The sequence below is a fragment of the Felis catus genome, chromosome E2 (genome assembly GCF_018350175.1).
Source record: "Felis catus isolate Fca126 chromosome E2, F.catus_Fca126_mat1.0, whole genome shotgun sequence".
In the NCBI taxonomy this organism is placed as follows: Eukaryota; Metazoa; Chordata; class Mammalia; order Carnivora; family Felidae; genus Felis; species Felis catus.
The window spans coordinates 60,821,722-60,834,028 of NC_058382.1; the positions used below are offsets into that span (position 1 = coordinate 60,821,722).

The following is a 12,307-nucleotide window of genomic DNA, read 5'->3' on the forward strand; positions in this document are numbered from 1 at the left end:
ACGGCTCCCTGCCTGCCTCCTCTTCCAGGCAGGCCACCAGGCTGACCTGTGTGTTGGCTGGCAGTCTCCTGAGCCACTGGGGGCCAAGGCCCCATTTCTCAGGACCCACCCTGCACGCTGTCCGGGAGACTTGCACGCCCAGACCTTGGCCTGGGGTGGAGGTCTCCAGACCTTCTGGAACGTACATTTCCTTTCCACACCCAGCAGCCATCATGAGGTCTGGGCTGTTTCCCTGGGGCCTTCTAACTGATTTGAGCAATAAATTGCATCTAATAGCAGTGAAGTCATTTGGGGGCAGGGACTCCCCACAGCACGTGGGGCAGCACTGGGCCCACGGAAGCAGCAGAGGGTCCTGACATGGGGAGGCCGGCTTGCCAACCCTGAGCCTGTCTCTGCCCCCATTGGCTCTCCCAGGGGCAACGGGAAGCAGGGTGTCCCCAAGGCCTGTCCTTCCAGGCTGGGAGACCCCTGGCCAGCTGCCCTGGGTGGTCCGGACGCGGGGGCCTCGCCCACTTGGGGGGAGGAGCCCCACCTCCACCGGGGGGTGCGGACCGAGGGGCGCAGAGTGCAGGAGGGGCTCCCCCATCCGCAGGAAGCATTTCCGCCCCGTCTGAGTCCCATGGGGAACTCGGGCGGCGGGCGTGGACCTGGGAGAAGGCTGACGCCGGGGGTCAGTGAGCACTCACCGTGCCCGCCCCGGGCTCCGCGTCCACCCCCGGCACCAGCCCCCGGGGCGGGACTGCTGGGCCGTTTCCCAGGACACAGAGAGGGCAGGAGCCTGGACCCCGGGCACCGCACGGCTCCCATCCCTGCTGGCCCCTGCCCCCCCCCCCCCCCCCAGCCTTGGGAAGGCGCCAGGCGGGCAGATGGGCCCCGTGCTGGCGCAGCCGCGGTGGCAGCTGTGCTGGGGGAGGGGAGAGCCAAGCCGGGCCCTGCCGCCTCCCGGCCTCCCGCGTAAGCGGGAACCTTCTGGATGTTTTGACTCATTCCACCAAATAGTCTCACAGAACCTCGAGGGGATCTGGGGTAGGTTCCTGCTGAGTCAAACAGCCCTGCGGGGATTTTCTGAGGCCTCTGAGGCTGGTGGAGGCCTGGTCTCCCATTGGATGGTAGGGAAACCCCAGGCTTGGGGAGGCTGGGGACAGGCCCTGGCTCCCATCTGCGTCCTCCCCCCCCCCCCCCCGCCCTGACACACACGGGGAGTCCAGCATCCTTCTGGACTTCGTCTCCTGGGTGCCCTCGGGCTGGGCCCCATGTCACACTGCCCCCACTCTGCGTACTGTGACAGTGTTCACGGGGACTTATTTTGAAGAAACAAGCCGAGAAGGGCGGGGTAGAAAGACAAGGGTCCCGGCCTCGAAAAGGCCCCCCACCTGGCCCACCCTCCCCGGCAGGGCGGCTCCTCAGGAGGAGGGTCCTGGCGCACAGCAGGTGCACCCTGAATGTCTGTTGGACTCACTGTCCCCTTCTGTGAGATGGGAGTGAGCCCGCCATTCTGACAGGCCGCTGGCACGACCACCCGCTAAGGCAGACCTGACACGGGAGGCAGCACCCCAAGCTTCCGGAAGCCACGGCCAGCGGGTGTGCCCAGCATGCGTCCAGTGGGCGTGTGCTCAGTTTTTGCTGAGCAAAGTCAGCCCATCTCGACAGGACAGACACTGTAAGGTCCCACTTACACGAGGTCCCTAGAGAGTCAGATCCACAGAGACGGTAACAGATGGGGTCCTGGGGCGGGGGGAAGGGGTGTTTCATGGGGACGGAGCTCCAATTGGGAAGATGAGAAAGTTCTGGAAGCGGATGGTGTGATGGCTGCACAGCATGAAGGTACTCAATGCCCCTGAACTGGACGCTGAGAAATAGTTAAGACGGTCAATTTTATGCCCTGTGTATTTTGCCACACTTAAAAAACCTAGTGGGGAGACTGAGGCGGGCAGGATGCGACTCCCCACTTCCTCCTCCCAGCCGCCCACCCACACGCTAACGGCACAGGGTCAGGTCACGAGCGCAGCGTGAGGCACACGTGTGTGTGACAGGAGCCGGGTCGACCTTCCCCCCTCGGTGGCCACGACCTGCCCTCCCGGCAGTGCCAGTGTGGAAGGACACGGCGCCCCTCTTCCTACGCTCTGTGCCCTCGTTGACCCCAACTCTGGCTCCCCTCGGGCTGCAGGTATCGGGAGTGGGGAGGGTGACACGGGGGCCTCTGTGTCCCCTACACTCCCCGTACGCAGGCAGGCGCAAGGGGCCGGGAGGGACCCTAAGGAAAGGTCTTCCCAAATGACCTCGTGAACCAGGAGGTCTAATTGGGCTGGAGGCCTTGTGCTGTGAGGATTACCGGGCAGGGGAGGGGTCCAGCTAGCACCTTCAGGGGTCTCAGACTCTTGGAGAATCAGATAAAAAGCCCTGCGAATACATGTTAGTGCGAGTCAGGTCCAGGACTCCACAGCCACCGCCTGACCTGTGCCCTCAACCTCAAAGCCCCCCGACACCGAACAAGCTGTGACCCTGACTCAGAAAGAGGAGCCGTGCCTACGCTGACCAGACCGTGCCAGGTGCTGTGCTGGGTCCCTTGACCGGGTGTTTAACTGTCAGGACGGCTGGCATGCTCACAAGGAGCTTTTACGTGGAGAGAGAAGAGCCTGAGAGACCGGGCCACACGGTGTGCGGAGTGAGGACCAGCGTGTGGGCAGTGTGGTGACACGCGTCCTGGGTGGTCCCTGTAGATGGTAGCGACAGGCATCCTGGGACAGTCCACACAGATGTGCAGTGACAGGTGTCCTGGGACAGTCTGTTAGATGTGTAGTGACGGGTGGCCGGGGACAGTCCCTGTGGATGGTTGTGACGGGTGTCCTGGGACAGTCTGTTAGATGTGTAGTGACAGGCATCCTGGGACAGTCCCTATAGATGTGCAGTGACAGGCATCCTGGGGCAGTCTATTAGATGTGCAGTGACAGGTGTCCTGGGACAGTCCCTATAGATGGTTGTGACGGGTGTCCTGGGACAGTCCGTTAGATGCGTAGTGACAGGCATCCTGGGACAGTCCCTATAGATGTGCAGTGACAGGCATCCTGGGGCAGTCTATTAGATGTGCAGTGACAGGTGTCTTGGGACAGTCCATTAGATGTGCAGTGACAGGTGTCCTGGGACAGTCTCTGTAGATGATCGTGACAGGAGTCCTGGGATAGGCCGTTAGATGTGTAGTGACAGGCATCCTGGGACAGTCCCTATAGATGGTAGTGACAGGTGTCTTGGGACAGTCCATTAGATGTGCAGTGACAGGAATCCTGGGACAGTCTCTGTAGATGGTAGTGACAGGTGTCCTGGGATAGGCCGTTAGATGTGCAGTGACAGGCATCCTGGGACAGTCTCTATAGATATGTAGTGACAGGTGTCCTGGGATAGGCCGTTAGATGTGTAGTGACAGGCATCCTGGGACAGTCTATTAGATGTGCAGTGACAGGTGTCCTGGGACAGTCCGTTAGATGCATAGTGACAGGCATCCTGGGACAGTCCCTATAGATATGTAGTCACAGGTGTCCTGGGACAGTCCCTGTAGGTGTGTAGTGACAGGTGTCTTGGGACAGCCCATGTAGATGGCAGTGACAGGTGTCTTGGGACGGTCCATTAGACGTGCAGTGACAGGTGTCCTGGGACAGTCTCTGTAGATGGTCATGACAGGAGTCCTGGGATAGGCCGTTAGATGTGTAGTGACAGGCATCCTGGGACAGTCCCTATAGATGGTAGTGACAGGTGTCTTGGGACAGTCCATTAGATGTGCAGTGACAGGAATCCTGGGACAGTCTCTGTAGATGGTAGTGACAGGTGTCCTGGGATAGGCCGTTAGATGTGCAGTGACAGGCATCCTGGGACAGTCTCTACAGATATGTAGTGACAGGTGTCCTGGGATAGGCCGTTAGATGTGTAGTGACAGGCATCCTGGGACAGTCTATTAGATGTGCAGTGACAGGCGTCCTGGGACAGTCCGTTAGATGCATAGTGACAGGCATCCTGGGACAGTCCCTATAGATATGTAGTCACAGGTGTCCTGGGACAGTCCCTGTAGATGTGTAGTGACAGGTGTCTTGGGACAGCCCATGTAGATGGCAGTGACAGGTGTCTTGGGACGGTCCATTAGACGTGCAGTGACAGGTGTCCTGGGACAGTCTCTGTAGATGGTCATGACAGGAGTCCTGGGATAGGCCGTTAGATGTGTAGTGACAGGCATCCTGGGACAGTCCCTATAGATGGTAGTGACAGGTGTCTTGGGACAGTCCATTAGATGTGCAGTGACAGGAATCCTGGGACAGTCTCTGTAGATGGTTGTGACAGGAGTCCTGGGATAGGCCGTTAGATGTGCAGTGACAGGCATCTTGGGACAGTCCCTGTAGATGTGTAGTGACAGGTGTCCTGGGACAGCTCGTTAGATGTGCAGTGACAGGCATCCTGGGACAGTCCCTGTAGATGTGTAGTGACAGGGTCCTGGGTCACTCCATAAGACGTATACAGTGACAGATACCCTGAAATAGTCCATGCTAGGGATGTAGGGACAAGCGTCCCGGGATAGACATGTAGTTGTATAGTGACGGGCATTTTGGAGAAAGTCCATGTATGTGTAGTGACAGGCATTCAGGGTCACTCTGTTAGACATGTAGTGACAGGCGTCCTGGAGCTAAAGTCCCATCTCCGAGTCCTCTGTTAGTCCTTTCAGTGGACACTGACTTAGGTCTCTGGCTTGTGGGGCCCTGGGTGGAGCCGGTCTGTTCTCACACCTGCATCTGTGACACTTTACACAGCCGTGACTCTCCCCACTTCTGGACACAGAGGCCGGCCCCCGGGCTCCCCACGAGTGCCCCAGAGAGGCGGCCCTCTGGACAGCCAGCTCAAAGGTCACACTTCCTTCTGGCCTGGTAGTCACACGCTCACACACACTTTTGTGCACAGTCCTCACGTGCACACTCACATGCACGAGGACTCCCTGGGCAGGGGGACGGTCCGGTCCCGGTCCCGGGGGTGAGCTGCTCTCCCAGCTGGACACCACCCACCCGCACGGGGACCTCCCCCCGCCTCCCCTTCCTCGTCTGGCAAAGTGAAGGTGGTTGGGAAATGCGCCTGTTTGGGCTTGACTGTTCCACCAACACACCAGCTGCTGGACAGAAGTGGCCTCTTGGCTGAGGCTGGTCGCTCCAGGCCAGGTGTGCGGGGCGAGGGGCAGCCGGCGTGGCCTCTCCTGGACGCGTACACCGTCTGGAGACTGACCAGGACTTGGGGTCACCCCGGATGCCTCCCTTAGCAGTCTGACCCTGATCCCCCCACTCAGTGACCTGTGTCTGTCCTCCTCACGGCCTCTGTCTCCCCATGTTCTTCCCTGGGCGGCCTTCTCAAAATGCTGATCTGACCAGCCCCGGCCCCGTCCAGCCAGGCTCAGGGGGCTTCCGTGGGCCTCTGTGACTCCAGGGACAAAAGCCAGAGCGCCCTCTGCGTCCACTGTGCCCCACGGCGCTGCCGTCTGGCTCCACCACTCGGCCACCGTCTCTGCTGCCTGCCCTTCCGCGGGGCTGTCCCCAACCTCACACCGCGCAGCCCCACCCCAGGGCTCATCTGTGTGGTTTGGGAATCCCTGCGCCCCGGGCCCTGTCCTGCCCAACGCAGAGCCATGAGCCGCCCGAGCCGGCTGGGCAGAATTGAAACACTTCGCCCGTAAGACGCGTACATAACTTCAAAGTCTCTAAAAAAAAAAAAGAAAAAAAGGAAAAGAAAGCTCTCAGTGATTTAAAACACCAATTGCAGAGCGAAAAGACAACATTTTGGAGACATTAGCTTAAACAACATGTGTCGCTAAAGGTGCTGGTGTCCTTTTCTAACGCGGCCACGATCTAAACTCTCACACGTGGCTGCCCTGTCTCGGCCACGGGTGCCCTGCTCGCAGGCGCCGGGCACACTTCCGGGCACGCGGGGCCGGTGTGAGCCGGGGCGCCCTAGAAGGAACTGTCCTCCAGAACGCCTCCTGTAGCACGCGGCCTGGGGCCCCAGGGGCGCCCAGGAAGTGGACCCTCTGACTCAGATCGCGGGAGCAAGCAAATGAGACCCTAAACCTCCGCGAGGCACCCAGACGGGCCACGTCTTGGCGATAGGGACTCCCTGCGCCCAGTTGGGCGGCGGGCCCGCGGAGAGGGTCTCAGCCAGACCTCTCCACCCCCGCCCCGAGCCGCCACAAGAGGGCGCGCTTCCCGTACAAAAGGCGGGAGCCTGAGGCCACCGCGGGGCCAGGAGGTGTGTGACACAGGGCCTCGCAGGCTCCGGCGGGGCGTGACCGGTCACACCAGACGGCCGCCCCTGGGCGACGGCCCCCCTGCTCCCTGCCTGCGGACCAGAGCCTGCCGGGGCCCCTGCGAGGTGTGAGCGGCACAACCCAGCCGGTTGCTTCCACCCGGGGCTCAGAAGGACACGTTCTCCCAGACAGCAGAAGGGCCACCTGCCGACCTGCGGCCTCACCGGCCCGGGACGCAGCCAAACCCTGCCCTGGGGTGGCCAGCGCCCGTTCCGACTGCTCAGATGCAGGGGCGTGACGGGGAAGGGCTGTGGAGGGCGGCAGGGGCAGCCGAGGGAAGTGGGGGCTGTGGAGCCCCAAGGCCTGGCGAAGGACTCCTCGCCTCCGGCTGTCTGGGGGGCCTGGTGTGGCAGAAACACAGGGGCTCCGGGGGCAGGTGACCTGGGTTCCTGAGCTGGAATCCCACCTCCGCCACCAAGGCCCAGCTTCAGTGTCCCCGCCACGAAGCAGGCACGGGGCCTCGGCTGTGCTGCAGGACCCGGACGCGGGGCGGGTGAGCCCCTGCGCAGGGCTGGCTGGGCAGGAGGGACACCAGGGTCCTCCCTCCGCAGGGCCACCTGAGTCCCACAGACGCCAGAGGGCACCGGGATGGCGCTGGGTACTCCCCGGGGGGGGATGGGGGACGCGACAGCCACGTCCACAAGCAGCGATCAGCAAGGACAGCCCACGTGCCAGATACACCTCAGCACAACCGGAAGGGGGAGGAGCCCGCGTGACTGCATTTTGCACGTGAAACTGGAGACACAGAGAGGGTGAGACGGCCGGTGTTGTCACACAGCCGCTGGGAGGGGAGCGGTGGGACTCAGAGAAGTCAGCCTGCTGCCCGTCCCTCCCCGCTGCCTCAGCAGATGGGGCAGGGCCTCCCCGAGCTGGGTGGGGGCCTAAGGCCTCCTCTGCTCCGGAAAACGGCCGCTTGCTGCTGCTGGGGAGTAGGGCCCACGACAGCTGGAGGACTTTCCTTCCCAGGCTTGGCTTCGCCCAGGCTTTCCCGGCTGCTCCCGGGTCAGGAGTGACCAGCAGGGACTTCCCCGTGGGTCCCGTTCAGGGCCTCGGGCTCACAAAGAGCCCCCCTCGCCGCCCCCACCCCCACGTCTCCTGCCCTGCCCCTGCCGAAGGCTTTCCTCTGTCCCAGCAAACAGACGACGACCCGAACCTCCTCCTGCCACACCCAGCAGGCTCCCAGCCTCAGGGGCACCCCAGACTCCCGGCCGCGGAGGGCCACCCCGCGAGCGAACTGTGAGGGGGGGTGGGGGGGGACGCGGCGGCTGAGAACGTGCGGGTCGACGGCAGAGCCAGGAGAGGCGTCTTCCTTATTACGGCCAAACCCAATGCAGACCTTTGTTTTCCTTCCCAGTGACATCTGGCTCCCCGTGAGGCCCCGGGAATTACAAAAAGCAGAAGTCTTAACTTCTGTTTTATTGCTGCAGGAAACTGCTGCAGACAGCGCGGGGTGGGAAGCGTCTTCGCGGCCTGTCGCAGGCGGAGGCTCAGCCGTTTGCGCCCGGGGCCCCGGGTCCCGGGTCGGGCTGGGCGCTCAGAAGCGGGAACGAGGAAGCAGCTATTTACCACTTTTACATCATGAGTCTCCACCCCGCGGGCCAGGCCTCTGCCTGGGTCTTTCCACTGAGACTGCGAAGGCCGTTTCCAGTCCAGGAACTTGTCTCCAGACGGCCCAGCCCCCGCTTGCAGCCGTGCTCTTGGCTAACGGCGGCCCTCGGAGGCACTCGGGGGCCGGGTCGCCTCCTGCAGCCCCGCCGCCCTCTCCCAGCGCCGCATCCCGGCCCCGGAACCTCGGAGGTAATCAGAAGTGTGGGGTCAAGATCCCGGGTCAAGATCTGGAGGTGCGGTTCGCCGGCTCGAACGGGACAAAGGACAGCCCGGCAGCCGGTTCCTTGGAGCACGGTGCTCACCCGGTGTGGCTGCGATCCCAGAGACCCACTGCCCCGAAAAGGAGCCTCAGGCCGGTGAGCCCCGGCCCTCCAGGGTGCACCCCAGATGCACATCCGCCAGTCATGAGTTTCCAGCCTCCTCCTGCCCGCCCCCCACCCCGGACACGTCAGAATCTGTGGGGACTCTGAGTAAGCCACACACCCGTGGTCTCCCACCCCCGTCCCTCCGGGAGGCCACACTGTGCGTAGACAGCGACGGGGCCTGACGCGACACGCGGGACTCTGCAAAAGCTCGGGGGGCCTGTCCGCCCTCCGGCTACAGGAGCAGCACCGGGCACCTGCCTGCCTCCAGCGAACCTCTCTGGGCCTCGGGGTCCCCGCCTGGAAAATGGGACAGCAGTCACCTTCAGGGCTGTCGGGAGATTACATGAGAGGAAGCCCAGCCCAGCCCAGCCCGCGTGCCGGACGCGTGAGCTCTGGTCGTTACCCTTCTGTCCCCGTGGGCACGACACGACCCACATAGCGTGTGAGCTGCGCGTGGTAAACACTTTCTGGGGCCAGTTCTATCCAGTCGTGTGCGATCAGGGCAGGGCCACCCTCCTGACACTCACAGCTCACAGGGGCCAGAACCCTCCGCCCCCAGGCCTGACAGGTGACACAGTTACACAACAATGCTGTTTGCGCACCCTCCTACGGTAGCAGACAAGGTCCTATCCTCCCACGGGGTGGGGGAGGACGAGGGCGCCGGCCTTGGCCTCCACGACCCAGACCCGGCAGAGGTGCTCTCCCCCTGCCCTAGGGAGTCTCTGACTCCAGGAGGCGCCACCCCTCACATCAGTCACAGCTGTGCCCCAGGTGCCTGAGGCCGTGTCAGGTGGGGGTCTGACTTCTGGGACACTGACCGCTCCCTGCAGGTGTGACCGCTCCCTGCAGGACGGGGCGCACGGGCACGGGGAGGCCAGCTCACGGCGGGGGCAGCGCTGGGGAGCCTCTGGCCGCCGGGGACTCCCTGTGGGGAAGGGGCGGGGCCGACAGGCAGGCTTGGGCTCCCCTCTGAGCTGGACAAGGAGGGGCCAGCGCCTCTCTGGGCGGCAGTGAACTAAAGTTTCGCCACCCTCGCCGGTTGTCCCCCCGCCTCTGGCAGGGAGTGTGAGTGCTCGGGATGCTGCTGGTGGGGGACAGATACCCTCGCAGGTAAGAGCCGGGCAGTGGGCAGGACGGCGCTGCCCCACAGAAACGCCAGTTCCCTCCTGGAAAGCGGCACTAATTAAGCGACTACTGCATGCTGGCTCTCCACCACGTCTCAGGGACACGGGTCGCGGTGCCTCTTCCACATCTCGCACTGTGAACACACGTGTACGCGCACATCTGTCCAGTGACTCAGAAAGGAACGGGGGCCCACTGGTGCCAGGGAGGCTGCAGTGAATCAGACGACCCCAACCTCAACCCCCTGACGGTGCAGCCGGGGTGGGGAAGGCCCGCCCGTGCCAGTTCCAGAAGGTGGCAGGGAAAGGCCTCGCCCAGACCCCACCCTCGGCCAGAGCAGCCGGCCTCCGGGGTGGCGGCCCCGCTGGCTTGGATCTTGCGGATTAGTGGCTCAGCCTGCCGGCGGCTTCAGATCCTTGCGTAGGAAGGAAAATTAATTTCTTCCAGTCATGCAGAACTGAAAATATGTGCAGCCAAACTCAGAGATTTCCTGGAGGTGGTAACTCAATTACGCGCATAACCTGGTGACCAAGGAGGTGCTCCAGGACCCGAAAGGGGTTGTGGGTGGCCCAGGGGAGCCCCGGAGTGTCCTGGAGGGAGATGTCCAGCCGAAACCTCCCGGCTCGCCAGCCCTGGCTGGGCTTGTGAACAGACAGTTGCCAGCCACGTGACCGTCCCTTCCCCCCAATCACTAGTAGATGGAGGCACCTCCAGAGAGAGACGGATTCCACCGGAAAATCGGTCCTAACGTGATGTTCTCCCAGCCTGCGTCTGTCAAGCTCTCGGGGAGCCGGCAACACCACATCTGCTCCAGTAATCCTTCGTTTCTTCCTCCCTCGTTCCCTCTCAGCCCACAGGAGGGGCCCGGCAACACGGTCCCGGGCAGCGGGGTCCCAGCACGGGCTTGTGGGCAGCAAAGAACAGAACCCCCTGCTCTCCTGGGCTCCCCGTCCAGAGGACAGAGCAGGGTGGGGGCGGGGCAAATGCGTGTCACCGCGCTGGCTCTCTAAGAACGTGCCCAGAAGGCGTGGACTGGCCTTCCTGCCTCTGCCAGGAGCGGCCTCTGGTCCTCTCGGCCCGGCCTGCCCCCCACCTTGGGGCTCCAGCCGCAGGAAGTTTCTCCAGCCTTGCAGCGACTTGCGAGAGCAAAGCCAGGATGCAACATCAGCCCTGGCGTCCACAGCCCCCGAGCTCCGCGGGCCGCCCTGGGAACCTCCTGTTTCTGGGTCCGGGAGAGGAAACACACGCCCAGTTAGACATAATGAGGCGGCATCCTGGCCCCAGGGCCGGAGAGGAGTGCGCCCCGCACGGGACTATGGGGTCTCCTCTGCTCTCAAAGGAAGTATTTTTCCCCCTAGTCTCCGGAACAGGCCTGCAGTCAGCCAGCCAAGGTCCAGATGGTGGGGAATACGGGCGTTTTCGGAGGGAGGGGTCCCCACACTTGCAGGGATCTGCTCACTCCTCTGTGGCGCCCCCCTGCCCCCCCACGCAGTTCCCAGGGGCGGGAAGGAGGGACAGCCTGGGGCTGTGTGTTCAGAGCCCAGCAGCTCAGAGTGTGGCTTGCCACCAGCCCGGCTGCCTTCCGCTCCTTGTGAGCCCGTCTAGGGCTGAATTTCCAGCCATCTGTCCCTCCACGTCGGCTCACACCTCCCTCGGAGCCGTTCCCACAGCCTGGCTCCAGGCCTGCCCAACACGCAGATGGACGGTTCCCAACGGGTGTGAATAATCACTGCCACAGGGCTGCGCCCCAGGCACCGCGGGCTGTTGGGACCCCAGGGAGGGTCGTTTAAGCCCCTGTCCCCACACACGGGGAGTGGGGACAGCCCCCCACCCCCCAGTCTCCGGGCCGACTTCACCGCAACACCAATTAACCGCGGACACCGCTGACCCGCCGCCCCTTGCCTGGGGGGCAGGGCCAGGGACTATAACAAGACGGCGGCAGCGGCGGCGGCGGCGGCGGCGGCGGCGGGAGGCACAGAGGGAGCTCTGCCCCCCACCCCCATCTCTCTTAGGGCCGCTCTCTGCGTCCCCTCCCAGTCCCCTGTCACCTGGACCCGGGCCTTTTGTCAGGAAGCCTGGGTGCCAGACGGGGAGCCTGCGGGACACCCCACCTTCCGCACGCAGTTCCCACGTTAGGTTTGACCACACCCCCGGCAGGTCAAGCTCGGCTCCAGGGGTGGGCTGGAGGGACCAAAGTGGGTGGGCACTGACTGGGCTGGCCCCACCCCGCCGCGGGCTCCAACTTTCCAAAGTGGGGAGGGGGCGCCCGGGGGCGGCCCGCACGCTCCGCGTGGCTGCTAGGAGACCCCCCCCCCCCCGCCAGACGGCAGCCCGCGGGCGGAGTCGGGGCGGCGGCGGCGGCGGCGGCGCGCGGGACGCACCGGGCACTTACGGTCCGGAGGTCCGGCGGCTGGGAGGCTCCCGAAGCGGCTTCTCCTCGGAACTCGGTCCCCGCCTCCGTAACTTGGTCCCCGCCACCCCCCGCGCGCTGTCCTCAGGCGCGCGGCGGGGCCGCCGGGGCGCGCGGGGCGGCCGCCTGGGCCATGCCCGGGCTCGGCTCCCGCCGCTCGCTGCCCCCGCCCGGCCGCCCCGCGCGGGAACAAAGCGCGCACGCCGCCCCCGGGCGGTCTCCGGCCTCCGCGGCCGCGCGGGTGCAGCCGCCGCGCCTTCCACTCGCGGCGCCGGGCTCTCTGCCGCGCGCTCGGCCGAGCGTCTCACGGGGCCCCGCGGCCCCCGCCCCGCGCGCTCCGCCCCCGCCTCCTGCCCCCCGCCGCCGCCGCCGCCGCCGCCGCCGCCGCCGCCGCGCCACCTGCCTCCCGCCCCGCGCCCATCGCTCTCGGCTCCGCCCCGGGGGGCTCGGTGCGGGGCCGGCGCGGGAGAGGGGCTC

The 12,307-nt window shown here is 64.4% G+C and overlaps 1 protein-coding gene across 10 annotated transcripts in view; it reads right to left on the bottom strand.

Annotated features, from left to right (window-relative positions):
- The window catches only part of CBFA2T3 (CBFA2/RUNX1 partner transcriptional co-repressor 3), an 87,801-nt gene that overhangs the window by 42,963 nt on the left and 32,531 nt on the right, over positions 1-12,307 (bottom strand). The window contains exon 1 of one of the 10 annotated variants that reach the window (XM_023244916.2): positions 11,813-12,095. The exons of 8 other annotated variants lie outside the window; for them this stretch is intronic. The gene's annotated coding sequence lies outside the window, so the exon portion shown is untranslated. Of the gene's footprint in view, positions 1-11,801; positions 12,096-12,307 lie in introns of those variants that run through there. One more of the 10 variants, XM_023244912.2, reaches the window with a different exon arrangement.